Source organism: Sapajus apella, unplaced genomic scaffold, assembly GCF_009761245.1.
Source record: "Sapajus apella isolate SASKATOON/1434 unplaced genomic scaffold, GSC_monkey_1.0 scaffold52, whole genome shotgun sequence".
Classification (NCBI taxonomy): domain Eukaryota; kingdom Metazoa; phylum Chordata; class Mammalia; order Primates; family Cebidae; genus Sapajus; species Sapajus apella.
Genome location: NW_022436992.1, coordinates 4,350,039 through 4,364,847, shown reverse-complemented (window position 1 = coordinate 4,364,847; position 14,809 = coordinate 4,350,039). Strand labels below are relative to the sequence as shown.

Sequence of the window (14,809 nt, the reverse complement as noted above, 5' to 3'; positions counted from 1 at the left end):
AAAGAAACTGTGATGTTAAACATGTTAAAAAGAAAGAAAGAAAGAAACTGTGATGTTAAACATGTTAAAAAAAAAAAAAGAAGAAAGAAACTATGGAACTTGTCATTTATCATTCAAGGAAGAACCTAGGGAGCAATAATACGTTTTCTTCTTTTTAATGCACTTAGTTTTTGTTGTTGTTGCTTATAACAGAAAGCCTGTAACTGGGTACTTTATCAAGAAAAAAATATGTATTTATTATAATTCAGAGCTGAGAAGTCCAAGGTCAAGGGGTTGCATCTGGTGGGTGCCTTCATGCTCATGGGGGCTCTCTAGGGTCCTGAGGTAATAGAGGACATGGCAAGGAGGCTGAGCATGCTAACGTGCTAGCTCACATCTCTCTTTCTCTTCCTTTAATGCTACTGGTTCCACTCCCATTACAACTCATTAATCTATAGATGAATTAATCCATCCATGAGAGCAGAGCTGTTGTGCCAATCACTTCTTAAAGACCCCATCTCTCAATACTGTCACATAGGGGATTAAATTTTAACATGAGTTTTTGTGGTGACATCCAAGCCATAACATACACCATGTAATAATTTCTAGATTTAGGAAAAGGGCATTTTCCTCTGGTTAAAGTTTGACTAATTAGAGAAGAAAAGGATATAATCAGTATGTTGTGATGAATGCTTCAGAGAATTTTATGAAAGGCAGGGAAAATGGATTCCCAGTAGAAACAGATCTCTTAGATTTCATAAGCATGTCAAAGAATAGGGGTTTGAATAGTAAACCGTGGAAAATATCACTGTTGACTAATTTGGAAGAGAAGATATAAAAATTATATACTATTTCACTGTAGTATTTTTTTGCATAATTTGATGGAGACATTTTAGTTCACAATTTTTTGTTTGTTTCCTTCAAAATCTTACAGCAGTGGTATGATCTGACTGTTTTGCCTTGACCTGTCAGTTGTGGATTTTTTTCTCAGCTTTCCATTTTTTTTTTTTTTTTTTGGTACTTATATGATTTACTTTCCCAATCTTGAAATTAAAATACTTCAGTAAGAAATATTTTTATGAGTCTCTACTACTATTTGGCTTATAGAAATGACCCTTTTTTAAGATAAAGAAATGGTTACCAAAATATTACTTTTAGATATTGTTTCCTTATTTGTTCTTTCCCTTCTTTTCAAATATAATATCTGTATGTTGAATTTCTTGGTTCTTCATTTCTATTTTATACTTCATATTTATTTTTATTTTCTGAGTTTTTTACACAAAATAATTTAGATATTCATTATCTTAAATTTAATTTGGAATGTTATATTTATGTTTTCTTATCAAATAACTCTTTTCTGATTCTAATTCATCACACTTTGTAATTATAATAAACTTTAAAGTTTATTAAGAAACATCTTTTAGAATATAGAACTGTCTTAAATGCTGTACTTCTTCCTGTAAGTTCCTTTCAAAGCAGAAGACCTTGTTTTAATAACTTTCTTTCTCTTGTTTTGAACTAATGAGTATTTTCATGAGTCTACTAATAGTTTTAAATCTGAATTGACTGTGATCAGAGGATATTACATTTAGCAAAACTGTGTTTAAGATAAGAAAGTAACCGAAAGACTTTTTCACTTAAAAAGCATCTCAGCAAATACGCCAGTTATGTAGCCTACTTGAAAAAAACGGTACTAGTATAGATTGAATATGAGAAGAACCAGTAGGAGAACTGAAGCATAGAAATTAAAAAACAGCTCTTCCCTTTTGCGGCCATCACCTAAGCAGGAGCTGCCAAAATGAAGTTCAATCCCTTTGTGACTTCCAACTGAACCAAGAATCGCAAAAGGCATTTCAATGTACCTTCCCACATTCGCAGGAAGATTATGTCCTCCCCTCTTTCCAAAGAGCTGAGACAGAAGTACAACGTGCGATCCATGCCCATCCGAAAGGATGATGAAGTTCAGGTTGTACGAGGACACTATAAAGGTCAGCAGACTGGCAAAGTAGTCCAGGTTTACAGGAAGAAATACGTAATTTACGTTGAACGGGTGCAGCAGGAAAAGGCTAATGGCACAACTGTCCATGTAGGCATTCACCCCAGCAAGGTGGTTATCACTAGGCTAAAACTGGACAAAGACCGCAAAAAGATCCTTGAATGGAAAGCCAAATCTCGCCAAGTAGGAAAGGAAAAGGGCAAATACAAGGAAAAAACAATTGAGAAGATGCAGGAATAAAGTAATCTTATATAAAAGCTTTGATTAAAACTTGAAATGAGGAAAAAAAAGAAATTAAAAAACAAAAATATTTCTTTATGTGACATTGTTTGTTAACATAAAGATAAGTTTAAATAAAACAAGGTAATAAGACTAAGTAAGACATCATAAACTGTATGTTTCCTGGACAGATTACCTGTAGATTGAAGAGGACAACAGTAAATTACTATCCTACCTTTGCCAATTTTCTATTTGTTCTTATGTAAATGCTCATTTATATATATATATATATATATATATATATATATATTTTTTTTTTATTTATTTATATATTTTATATAAATATATATATATATAATACACACACACACACACACACACACACACATACACACACACATATTTTGAGACAAGGACTATTTTGTAGTATTTTATTTGTTATCTACAAGTTAGAAGTCCCTGAAACTATTTATTTTTTTAAATTAAAAGGTATTTTGGTATAACAGAAATACCCAAAGCCATCTTCTACCTTTATAGAGTTTCTGACAGTTCTTTAGAGGATGTAGTTTATTACATTTATAAGAAGATTGTGAATTGAGAGAGCTTTGGAGACATGTCATTCCAATAGCTGAGGTCCCTATTTTAAGAAGAATGCTGATTGCTCAGGAGAGAGCAACGAAAATGATGAAGGTGTACTGCAATATATCCAGCTACCCTAGAGAAAGTAAGGCAGGGGAATAATAGACTAGCTGTCATCAAATATTTGAAAGGAATAATAAATTTATTCTAGTGTGTTCCAAATGGCAGGAATAAAATTAAAGGTTGAAATTACAGTGAGAAAATTTTGCTCAACAAAAGGAAGATGTTTGCAACAGTTAGAAAACTTTGTTGGGGGAGTTGCTGAAGCAGGGGCTGGGTTGACTATGACAAAGTTTTATGGAGTTTTGTGGGAGGTTTCTTTCAGGGTCTCTAGCAATCCTTTCCTGTCTGATCTCCTGTGATATTCCACTAAATATCATGTTTAATTTCACCAGAGTTTTAAGGTTAGAGAGCATTTGTTCTATCCCATTCGAATAAACCTTTATAATTAAAAGGGTGTTTGAATTGTGAAATCTGCAAAGTTGAATTCTGTTGCATTTAATTTAATAAAATTAAAATGCCTAGTGATATCCTGATTAGAACATTAGCCATATTTAGACTTGTAATTAATGTCTAATTGGACACTAGTACTCAATTTAGTAGTAATGAAATAATAGCTAAAAATACCAACTGGTATTTAAAAAGATATGTGATATATATCCTGAAGCAATTTTCTTAAATGCCAATTATAATTTGACATTTAGAGGCTGAGAGATGTAATTGCTGATGAAAGTCATACTGTGATAATATTGCACATGGCTATACATTCTGATTTGGGGGATTCAAAATATTTTTTATACTTAACAAAAAATTTTAAAATAAATATTTTAATTGTAAAAATATGTTTTTAAATTAAATATACTTGTATGACATAAAAACTGAGATAAAAATAAATTTTTTAAGAATTCTAAGCACATATGAAATACCTGTCATATCACTAGGTAAAGTATGAGGAAGCAAAACATTTTGTATAATTTTATGCTTTATTCAGGCAAATAATCTGAGTTAGAATTAGCTTTCCAGTACCAATTATAAGCTAATTATACATTGTCAGTTAAACATAGATTTGTGTGCTTTAACTGATGTTTGAGAAAAAATTGTCTTATAATAGTTGATGAAATCTAGCTAGAATATGTTTTTGAAATAAACTTACTGTGATGTCTTTTCAGAGTGGAGCCAAGGGATAGTGCATTAATCAGGGTTCTCCAGAAAAATATTTAATTGTATTATGTGTATTCCTATATATTAATTTCTAATAAATCTTCCTCTCTCTAACATAGATATATTTCCATCTCTATATTTTATTTTTATTTATTTTATGTTTTAATTTTAATATAAATATAGAAACATTCTATATTTATTATATAGAAATATGGCTATGTTCTATAGTAGAAATATAAATGTAGTAATATCAAAATATGTTTATATTTTATAAAATATAAATACATTTATATATTTATATAATTAGAAATATAAATATAGAAATATAAGTACAGAAATATATAGTTTTCTCTATATATTTATATTTCTCTCTATATATATTTATATATAGAAAGATATAGTTCTCTATATATAGATAGATTTATTTATTGTTAGGAATTGGCTCATGCAATTAGGAAAGCTGACAAGTTCCAAGAGCTGCAGGTGTGTTTGTTTATTCAAAATCCAAGAGAGATGATGGTACAGTTTCATTCTGAGTTCAAATCTTAATGAGAACAGCCAATGATGAAGTTCCAGCTCAAAAGCTGTTTGACTCGAAAAGCTGATGTTTGGTTCAATTCAAAAGGTAGAAAAATGCTGAAGAACCAGTACAAAGGCAACAAGCAGAGGGAATTCTCCATTTTATGGGGGAAAATCAGCTTTTTTGTTCTCCTTAGGCCTTGATCTGATTGTACAGGGCCCATGCACCTTAGGGAGGACAATCTGCTTTACTCAATCTATCAATTGAAATGTTAATCACATGTAAAAACAACTTCACAGAAATACCCAGAATAATGTGTGATCAAATATCTGGATAGTCTATGGCTTAGTCAAGTTGATAAATAAATTAATCATCACAGGTTGTTTTTGTGGTAAAGACTCAAAAGCATTCTTTGAAAACACTTTTTAATTGACTGTAACAGGATTCTATATGTTGTTAAGTCACTGACATATATTGATATAGGCCATTGACCTAGAAATGTTTGGAAGAAGTGATATTATGCATTATCACAACCAATTAAAAACCCAAATTGACAAAACAACCAAACTAAAAGTCTCTAAGTAAAGACCACAAAGGTGATCTGGCTTTGAATAATGTCCAAAGTAAAAAGAAAAAAGGACAAAATACAATATAAAATGTTCTTGTGATTTTCATCATTATCATCAACATATTATTTTGATGTAGTTTATACATTTAAGAAAACATTATAACATTGTTTTCATGAGAAATTCATACTCATATCAGCACATTTTTGTTGCCAGTATATTTCCAGAATTTTTATAAAATATGAATTACCTATCAAAATTGAGATCATAAGGTTATAAAGAATACTGTATTAGATAAAGATTTTGTAGAACAGACTTATTTTTGATGAAAAAATAAGCCTGTTATTTTTTCATCAAAAATAAGTCTGTCATCACAACATTTCACATTTAAATATATGTATTTATTTTTGCTCTGGCTTCATATGTGTTTGAGTATTCAAGCTTTATGTTCTTTACAAGGTTTTTTTGTTACTCATACCAAATGCTATGCTGGACACATTATAGGAGCTCAGTTTATATTTGCCATTTAATCAGGCCGTGAAAACATATCTATAACATGTCTTTATGCAAGTTATTTGATTGAAAAAAAATTCAAACTGTTTTGAATAGCCAATAAATAAGCAAACCAACAGGCAGCAATATAAGTGGCTATGAATTGGCAGACAAAGCAGTGAACTCTAGAAGACATTTCTTCTTTCCTATTGTTGAATGTATCTGAAATAAAATCATGATGATGTACTCGAGGAATACTCTTTAAACACTGCAATAAGGTTGAGTACTAAAACCCAATAACACATTTAAGTCAAAATGAAGCATGGGGAATCTGAGCAGGAAAAACATAACAGTAAATATTACAGTGAATTTAGAGTAAATATCAATCTTAATTGTTTGTGAAATCAAAGTAATAGCTAGAAAAAATGCAGAATGAATTATAGGATATTCTGTCAGAAAGTGTATATTAGTCTCATTCAGTTAATTAATTCTGGAGTTTTGCTGACATAAGGCTCCAATTAAAGACTATATAACAAGGTGCAAGTCTATGCATCCTGGAGAAGGAGAAGCTATCTGATTTCTGACATCAATTATTATACTCAGGCTTAAAAAAATGTAGAAGTCATATTTTTCCTCAGAAGTAACTGTATCCTCCTCATTTCTGTCTTCCTTTTTATCATATCAGATAAGAATAGTGACTCATACAACCCAGAAGTGAGGAGGATGTTTATGGACTTGTTATGGACCTCTCAGCTGATGGGACAGGAAAAGACAGTGCCAACCTACGAAGTGGAATGTAGCTTTGATAGCTCTTCAGAAAACTGGATTATAGTTATATAATAAATGGAACTGTTAAGTCTCAGAAGTTAGTTTTATTTTCTTGAATCCTCTCTTTGTTCATCTATATTTAGATGGTGTATAATGTAAACAAAAGTTCATCAAAGTTGAAGCCTGAAGAGTTACTCTCTTCACCCTGTTCTTCTCCTACCTTCAATTTCAACCTTTTCTACTTCTGTTTCCTTATTTAGAAAATATAATAATACCTCTAGTACCTGCGCTGCAAAGCTTATATGCTAATGCTTTCTTGGAGCTATAATCTCATGTGATATGGTTTGGCTCAGTTTCCCCACCCAAATCTTACCTCTAATTGTAATAATCCCCACGTGTTGTCAGAGGGACAGGGTGTGAGGTAACTGAATCATGGGGGCAGAATTTTTCTATGCCTTTCTCCTGATAGTGAATAAGTCTCACGAGTTTTGTTGGTTTTATAAGGAGGAGTTTCCCTGCATGTGCTCTCTTGCCTGCCACTCGGTAAAGCATGACTGTGCTCCTCATTCGCCTTCTGCCGTGATTGTGAGGCCTCCCCAGCCATGTGGAACTGTGAGTCCATTAAATCTCTTTCTTTTATGAATTACCCTCTCTTGGGTATGTCTTTATTAGCAACGTGAGAATAGACTAATACACCATAGGAATGTAAGTGAGGGGGAAAGGGAAGTGAAGCAGGGAAACAGGCAAAGTAAATATAATATGATTCATTATTGAGTTGGCCATGGCCTCTCAAGAAAATCTGGCAGTTTGCTGGAGAAGGTGAAACATCTTTAAAAATGTCATGTACTGTCTTTCAATCATTGTATCAGTTTGTCTGGCAAAACAAGGTAAACACATTTATCTGTTATTCTCAATGCATCTCTTGTCTCTCAATGGTCAATTTTTGCCTCGTGGCATATTAATTCCATTGTGCTTTCAAGTTGAGTTATTGATTTCTCTCATGCAGTTCCTGGAAAATCTAGACTTTTTAAGTCAGTGAAAATTTTTGAGTCTGTCAGGGATGGAAGAAGCCAGATCCTCCTATCCAAATAGCATGAGCAGGAACTCTTGAGACAATATGTCCCCCGCATCATGAATGCTGTGTCAGAGCCCCATTGTCTCTGGAGGGAGGCCTTGAGAACCAGCGGCATAAGATAGCAAGGCTATAGTGATGGCAACCCTGGCTCTCTGTTGGGCGAGTGGCCAAAGTCCTAGGAGTTAGGTGGGTCCATGTAAATTAGGCTTATAATTAGTACTGAAACACATACTTCAAGACAAAATGGCTTACACTTATTTTAAAAAATTGTCAATTTTTTACTCTTTTGAGAGTTGTCCAAGAAATTACACAGATTGACAGTATGATACCAACTGATATTCTGAAATCTGTAGGATTTTGTAAGCAAAATGTTCCCTTATATTACCCTAAAATTTTAGAAAGGCCTCCCGTCCCGAACCGGCCCCACGCACCTGCTCTGGCCAAGATGAGCTTCGGCTGCGCGGATGTGCTCCTGGGCGCCCCTTCTGCACGGCGGCGGCAGTCTCCACCACGCGCGGGCCCAAAAGGGCGGCGCAGGCGGGACGCGCTCGGCCGCTGGCTCTTCAAGCGGCTTCCACTCGTGGACGCGGACGTCTGTGAGCTCCGTGTCCCCCTCGCCCTGCCGCTTCCGCCGCCTAGAGCACCGACTCGCTGGACACGCTGAGCAACGGGCCGGAGGGCTGCGTGGTGGTGGCGGCGGCCGCGGCTCGCGGTGAGAAGAAGCAGCTGCAGGCCCTGAACGACCGCTTTGCGGGCTATATCGACAAGGTGCGGCAGCTGGAGGCGCACAACCGCGGCCTGGAAGGCGAGGCGGCGGCCCTGCGACAGCAGCAGGCAGGCCGCGCGACGAGATGCAGCGCGCTGTGCTGCGCCTGGGCGCCTGCTCGAAGACGTCGCGCACGTGCGCCAGCGCCTCGACTACGAGGCCCCGCAGTGCGATAAGGCCAAGGCGGCAGTCTCTGCGCTAGCGCGCTTCGCGCGGGAGGCCGAGGCGGCGGGCGTGGAACTGCAGAAAAAGGCGCAGGCGCTGCAGGAGGAGTGCGGTTACTGCGGCGCCACCACCAGGAGGAGGTGGGTTGCTCTGCCAGATGCAGGGCTGTGGCACCGCGCAGGCGCAGATACAGGCCGAGGCGCGCGACTCCAAGCGCGACGTGACGTCCGCGCTGCGCGAGATCCGCGCGCCGCTTGAAGGCTACGCGGTGCGGAGCATGCTGCTGTCTGAGGAGTGGTTCCGAGTGAGGCTGGACCGACTTTCAGAGGCAGCAAAGGTGAATACAGACGCTGTGCGCTCAGCGCAGGATATAATTGAGTACCTGCATCACCTGCAGGCAAGGTCCACAGAGCTGGAGGCAATGAAAAGCACCATGGACTCCCTGTAGAGGCAGCGCTCTGACCTGGAGGACCGTCATCAGGCCGACATTGCCTCCTACCAGGAAGCCATTCAGCAGCTGGACCGAGCTGAGGAACACCAAGTGAGAGATGGCAGCCTAGCTGCGAGAATACCCGGACCTGCTCAATGTCAAGATGGCTCTGGATATAGAGATAGCTACTTACAGAAAAATCCTGGAAGGTAAAGAGTGTTGGATTGGCTTTGCCCCAATTCCTTTCTTGCTTCCAGAAGGATTCCCCCAAATTCCCTCCATGTCCACTCACATAAAGGTCAAAAGCGAAGAGAAGATCAAAGAGGTAGAGAAGTCTGAAAGAGAAACTGTGATTGTGGAGGAACAGACGGAGGAGACCCCAGTGACTGAAGAAGTGACTGAAGAAGAGGAGAAAGAGACCAAAGAGGAGGAGGGCGAGGAGGAAGAAGGGGCGGAAGAGGAGGAAGAAGAGGGAGAAGAAGAAGCAAAGTTTCCCCCAGAGAACAGGCCGCATCCCCAGAGAAGGAAACCAAGTCCCCAGCAAAGGAAGAGACAAAGTCACTGGCTGAGGCCAAGTCCCCAGAGAAGGAGGAAGCAAAATCCCCAGCTGAGGTCAAGTCCCCTGAGAAGGCCAAGTCCCCAGCAAAGGAAGAGGCAAAGTCACCGGCTGAGGCCAAATTCCCAGAGAAGGAGGAAGCAAAATCTCCAGTTGAGGTCAAGTCCCCTGAAAAGGCGAGAAGCCCAACTCCCCGGAGAAGGAAGAAGCAAAGTCCCCTGAGAAGGCCAAGTCTCTTGATGTGAAGTCTCCAGAAGCCAAGACTCTAACAAAGGAGGAAGCAAAGTCCCCTGCAGACAGATCCCCTGAAAAGGCCAAAAGCCCTGTCAAGGAGGAGGTCAAATCCCCAGAGAAGGCGAAGTCTCCCCTGAAGGAGGATGCCAAGGCCCCTGAGAAGGAGATCCCAAAGATGGAAGAAGTGAAGTCTCCAGTGAAGGAGGAGAAGCCCCAGAAGGTGAAAGTCAAAGAGCTCCCAAAGAAGGCAGAAGAAGAGAAAGCTCTCACCATGCCAAAAACAGGGAAAGCCAGTAAGAAAGAGGAGGCACCCAAGGAGACTCCAAAGCCTCAGGTGGAGAAGAAGGAACCTGCCATTGAAAAGCCGAAAGAATCCAAAGTCAAAGACAAAAAGGAAGAGGCTGAAGATAAGAAAAAAGCAGCCACCCCAGAGAAGGAGGATCCTGCCAAGGTGGAGATGAAGGAAGACGCTAAACCCAAAGAGAAGACAGAGGTGGCCAAGAAGGAACCAGATGATGCCAAGGCCAAGGAACCCAGGAAACCAGCAGAGAAGGAGGCAGCAGCGGCAGCAATGGAGAAAAAAGACACCAAGGAGGAAGAGGAGGCCACCGAGGCCAAGAAGCCTGAAGAGAAACTGAAGATAGAGGCTAAAACCAAGGAGGATGACAAGACCCTCTCAAAGGAGCCCAGCAAACCTAAGGCGGAAAAGCACAGATCAAATCCTCCAGCACAGATCAAAAAGACAGCAGGCCTCCAGAGAAGGCCACAGAAGACAAAGCCACCAAGGGGAAGTAAGGCAGGGAGAAAGAAACATCTGGAGCAGCCAAAGAAACTCAGAAGGGTCCCAGAGCTCAAGGATCAGAGTAATGCAATTTTCAGTTTTTCTTTCTTTATGTAAGAAGAAGCTACTTAGATGACGGGGCCTCCTTCTTCAAACAGGAATTTCTGTTAGCAATATGTTAGCAAGAGAAGGTGCTCCCAGCCCCCTGCCCCCACACCCTCCCCAGGAGATGGACAATTATGTTACGATAGCTTATGGAGCTGAATGTGATATATGCCAAATGGCACTCATAAACACTAGGCTATAAAAACTGCCCACCCCTTTCCAAATAAGTGCATTTATTGTCTCTGTGCAACTGACGGATGACTACAATAATAAATGAGCAGTTAGAACACATTATGCTTGAGATGTCTTAACCTACTCCCAAATGCCTTCTGTTTTCCAAAGGAGTGGTCAAGCCCTTGCCCAGAGCTCCCATTTTCTGGAAGAGCGACTCAAGTGGGGCCGGGCACTGGGCACTGGCCACTGAATTATGCCAGGGCGCACTTTCCACTGGAGTCCACTTTCAGTTGCTTCTGTGCAACAAAACCAAGTGCTTATAAAATGAAGGTGGTTCTGGTAGAACATATATTAGTGAAGTTGTCAAAAATTACCCCAGTCTTGCCAGGCAGAAAACATTAAGTGAGCAAGTTTTCTGCAGGGTTATATGACATCCAGTGATAACTCTAAAGTTTAGTCCACCATTTGTGAGCTATGCATGTGTGCTTCTGCCTCACTCATTTAAAATCATCAACGGTCCTGGCTTGCTCATCAACATTTCTTGAATGAGCTGGAAAATATATGTATAACAAATGGCATTGAGTAGGATAGATACACCTTCTGAAGCATGTTGTTCTTTCACTTGGGTTAGAGAATTGAATGTCCTAGAACCCAAGTGGAGCTAAACAACTACTAAGATGATTTAGTCACTTGACAAGAATGTACATCTCTGCAACTTTTGGAGTAATGGACAAAAGCAGATTTTTATTTGAATAATTTTATATTAAGTATTTTGCTGATAAAATGAGACTAAAGAGGAAACCTCAGGGAAGAATGGGCACAGAAAAGAGTGCCATACCCTCATGGTTGTTTGCTGAGAAGGCTGGGATTCATATTTTTCTCCCTTTCTATCCTCCCTTTCTCTCCCTCCAGCTTCCTGTATTCCTTCTCTCTCTCCTTCATTCCTCCTCCTTCCCTCCATTCTTCCTCTCTCCCTCCCATGCCCTCTCTCTCTCTCTGTCTCCTTTCCTTCCTCCCTTCCTTCCATCTCTTTATGTTCATACTCTCTGAACATAAATCAGCTAGGCTGTAAACACCAGCTTAAACTAAACTCGTATCCAAATGATGCCATCTAGTCAGAATGAAAAGAAATGATTAATTTCTCAAGGTAAAATGATGAAAAGTAAATTATACATTTGCCTTCGAATGACTTTTCATATGCTATTTACTCTGTTAGGTAAGAAGTCTAGTTACATATGCTTTGAAAGGAACATCGTCACACAGGGTAAAGTAACAACAAGATATCGAATTTTATGAGCCTGGGAGCCAAGAAACATTCAAAGAATAGGACTCAGTGCTGGAAATACATTAGACTGAACTTTTGAAAAGTTTTAAACTGCAACCATATGAATAAAAGTTCTGTTTCTTCCTAAGAATGTATCAAAGTTTATTAGGCAAGGAATATTATTTCCCAGGAAGAAGGGATATTGCTGTGAATCCACTCATGTTTGGTGAATCAGTACTTACACAGTCTGTTTGAGAAAGTAGTGCTTTTTTATATAAATAAACTGATCATTTGGGAAAATGAAGAGTTGTAAAAATTTTAATAGTATTAGGTTTATGAGTCATATATGCTTAGTATACGGATATATGTCTTAAAACTTGTCTTATAGTAAGTGTTGTAATGAAATAATTATTGTGCCAATAAGAATGTTCTTTCTTTTAGTATATTGTTATTAAAGTTGATTTAAAGTTGCTAAACAATTTGAAAACTTTTTGTTTTGCCTTTCAGTGCAGCTACGGGATATGTGCACCATAGCAACAAAGCAAAAACTATGGACATTTTAATACATATTTTATAAATTGAATTGTATGTTGTAGTTGCATTTTTGTGCTTCAAGTTTAACTTTTTATTTATTTTTACAGAAGTAAAAATGCTCTCTCAATACTAAGAAGAGGTATTCTATGGTTTAAATTGTGTACCTTCAAAAAAAAAAAAAAAAAAAAAAACAAAGACTTGTTAGAGTCCTAACTCTTGGTACCTTAGAATGTGACTGTATTTGGAGATAGGGTCTTTAAAGAGGTAATTCGGTTAAGATTTTATTATCAGAGTGGGTCCCAAGCAAATATGACAGATGTCCTTATTAAAAGGGCAAATTTGGGCACAGAGACACATAGAGAGGAAGATGATGCGACTGAACAGGGAGAATGATATCTACAAGACAAGGAACACCGGAGGCCATCAGACGGTAAAAGAGAGGCATGGAATAGATTCTCCCCCACAGGCCAGAGAGGGTACCAACTTTGCGGACATCTTGATTTTGGATTCCCAGCCTGGAGAACTATGTAACAATAAATTTCTGTTATTTAAGCTACCTACATTTTTGCACTTAGGTAAGGTCACTCCAGGAAAGTGATACTATGTTTTTGTCCAAAATAACTCTCAAGATGATGTATGAGCTCTCCACAGATCATCCTGGGAAATGACTTAATGTCATTGATCCTGAGAAGTATAGCAGAGGATAATTAGCTTTAGCATATTCTGAATTGAGACAAATATAAACAAAAATGTTTATTTACTCACCGTGTGAAACTTTCCCAGTAGAGAATAAAAAAGTCTAGCCCATGAGAAAATAGCAAAAACGATGAGAAAATGTGATTGTATAATGTTTAATGAATGAGAAAATGCAGTGATATACCATATAATGAATGTGTAAGTTCCTCTGTAGGAATGTGGCTCCAAGATTCCTGTTCCTCTCTGGTGTACAAATCCAGAGTAATGCTCATCCTGAGTTAAAAAGAGAGTGGTAAATATGACAGGATTTCATAAATATGATGGGATTTCACTATGATGATTATGTTACATTAGATAGAAAAAGGGTTTTTGCAAATATATTTAAGTTTCCTAATCAGTTACTTTTGAGTTACTCAAATGGGAAATCTTAGTGTGTCTGACATAAAATCAGTCTTAAATGTAGTTTAAGAGACTATAAGCAAGCTACATTTTCCTGCTGGCCTTGAAGGAGCAAATTTCCATGTTGTGAATAGGGCTACCTAACAGGAAACAGTGGCTAACCTCTGGGTACAGAGAATGGCTGTCAGTTGATAACTTACAAGAAATTTAGAAACTTTGTTCCACTAAAATGCAAGAAACTGAATTATACCAACAACCCAAAGCGAGCTCGGAAGATAACCTTGAGACTGAGATGAGATCATAATGCTGGCTGACACGTTGATTTTAGCCTGTGAGACTCTAAGCTTAAAACCCAGTTCTGCTGAGGTTAGTCTTCTGATCTAGGGGACTATCAGATAATAAACAGATGTTCTAAATTGCTAAGTTTGTGGTAATCTGTTACATTGCCAGAGAAAGCAAAGAAATGCACTTACAATGCATATAAAAGGTATACTCATATATAAGGTAACTACTAAATACAATTTTTAAAAGAGAGAAAAAAATTAATCCAATAATGGATGAAAATAAGGAATAAAATATGCTTCAGTAGTCCAAAGGAAGGCAGAAACTAAGCAAACAAAAGGTGATGGCACGAATAGAAAACCATCCAGCAAGTTGATAGTTTTTTTAGCTACATCAATAAGTACACTAACACATGCAATCTTAACACATCAATAAAAAGACAGATATTTTCAAGTGGGATAAAAAAAGATCTAACTATCTGCTTTCTACAAGAACCCTTTTAAATATAAAAATACAAATAACTTGAAGGATAAAAAAATACCACTCTAATATAATAAAAAGAAAGGTAGAATATTTACATTTATGAGGAAATATAGACTTCATAACAAGAAATATTACTAGGACTGGAGAGGATCATTATACAATAATAAAGAAATCAATTTTCCACAAGGACCTAACAATCCTAAAAGTAAAGAAAACAAACAAAATAATTTCAAAATGTAGCACTCAAAACTGATTGCATTAAGAGGAAATACATAATTGCATAATTATATTTGCACGTCAGAATTAATATTTTAGTAATTAATAGAAAAAGTACATAAAAATCAATAAGGCAATAGAAACTCTGAACCAACCTAACAACCAATTACATTTTTATTCTTGGGGGATTGGTACACGTAAGGGAATTATTCCAAAACCCCTGCAGTTGCCAAATTACAAAATAGCACAGTACTAGCTGGCAAGGATAGTAGAGAGGAAGGATGGAAAGAGATTGGTTAATTGATACAA

At 37.7% G+C, this 14,809-nt stretch overlaps 2 pseudogenes; both read left to right on the top strand.

The window, feature by feature from the left end:
- The first annotated feature begins 1,777 nt into the window (after positions 1-1,777).
- LOC116526838 lies at positions 1,778-2,252 on the top strand (annotated as a pseudogene).
- Positions 2,253-7,860: 5,608 nt separating this feature from the next.
- Positions 7,861-10,622, top strand: LOC116526837 (annotated as a pseudogene).
- Positions 10,623-14,809: the final 4,187 nt, after the last annotated feature.